We start from the raw sequence: 1364 nt of genomic DNA on the forward strand, positions 1-1364 counted from the left end.
CGGGGGGGAAGGAAGCCCGGTTAAAAGGGCCTAGCCAGGCGGCTGGGGAGGCGGGGAGCCCTTTGGGATCTCCCCCAGCGGCCCGCCCCGGCCCCGCGTACTCAGCCCCTAAGTCCCTTGGAGCCAGCAACCAACTACCAGGTCCAATCCAGCCCTGCGCGGCCTCCCTGGCACTCGCGGCAGGAAGGGCTGGACTTTTGGGGGTGGGCGGTTGGTTTATTAAAGCTGCGCAAAAAGGGAGTGGGAACATGGGGGGGGGGGGCCGAGGGGAGCCGGTGCGGGCTGGGGTACTCACGCCTCAGGAGCAGACTGGACCCCCCTCGGCGGCCACCGGCCTGGCGCTCAGCATCCTCGACCAGAGAGCAAGGGAGCGGGCTGGAAGCGCACGCCGCCTCCGGGGGGCCGCCGAGTTGGCTGCGGGGTGCGCGGGGTGCGCGGGGCACGGGACATCAGCCGCGCCGGCGGAAGCAGGCCGGCGGCAGTGGCGCGGTCCGGGCGCCCGCAGTTTGAATTTGAGAGGCTCTGCCGGCTCCCCGGACAGGGCTAGGGTGACGTCACGGGGAGGGGCGCGGGGCCCGGGGAGGGGACGCTGCCCCGCCCGCCGGGAGCCCAGCCGAGCCCGACCCCCAGCTGCGTCAGTGCGCTCGCCACACCCCCGCGTCCTGTTGGTCTGGGCCTCCACTCCTGGAGGTCTCCGCGACCCCCAGCATACTAAGGCGGCCCCTAGGAGCTCCCCTTGTTTGGTGGGGAGCGGGCCAGATGTCCCAGCAGGGAGGGGTGGACCCCACAGCAAGGGGCATGTGCGCGCCTGTGAGTGCTTGACTGCCTGTGCAGGAGTGTGTGTGTGTGTGTGTGTGTGTGTGTGTGTGTGTGTGTGTGTGTGTGTGATGGAGAGGGTCCTCTCTGCCCCAGGGCCCCTTCCTGCTGCTGCCTCCAAGCCCTGTTCTCTAGGGCCTGGCCGGGGTTGGTGGGGCGCCCCAGGGCCTGTGGAAGGGCCACTAGTGTGCCCCAGGGATGGAGGCCTTGCTGCTGGGCAGACAGCGCTTTGTCTCCTACTGGAGAGAGTCGCGTTCTGGGTGGTGACCAGCTAAGCGGCGATTTGCCCAGACTCTGCATGCCTGCTCCCGAGAACAGGTAGAGCAAGGCACACACGCAGAACACCCTTCCCCCCGAGGTTCACCCTCAGCCAGAGCGTGGACACGTGCGCTTTTTGCGGAAGGAAGGGGAAGAGGAATGTGCGTCTGGAAGGTGCTGGCAGGCACAGCTTGGCTGAGAGTGGGAGCCCTGGGCAGGGGTGCTGGGGGATCCGCTGAGGAGAGGCACCAGGAGCCTGGAGTCCTTGGCGTCTTGGGTTCCCATCTAGC

At 68.4% G+C, this 1364-nt stretch overlaps 1 protein-coding gene across 1 annotated transcript in view; it reads right to left on the reverse strand.

Moving 5' to 3' along the window:
- Positions 1–374, reverse strand: part of SLITRK2 (SLIT and NTRK like family member 2) — a 3198-nt gene extending 2824 nt beyond the window's left edge. The window contains exon 1 of the mRNA XM_004713361.3: positions 296–374. The gene's annotated coding sequence lies outside the window, so the exon portion shown is untranslated. The remainder of the gene's footprint in view (positions 1–295) is intronic.
- Between the last annotated feature and the right edge of the window lie 990 nt (positions 375–1364).

The sequence above is a fragment of the Echinops telfairi genome, unplaced genomic scaffold (genome assembly GCF_000313985.2).
Source record: "Echinops telfairi isolate 266 unplaced genomic scaffold, ASM31398v2 ScPeMD7_20;HRSCAF=75, whole genome shotgun sequence".
Taxonomy (NCBI): domain Eukaryota; kingdom Metazoa; phylum Chordata; class Mammalia; order Afrosoricida; family Tenrecidae; genus Echinops; species Echinops telfairi.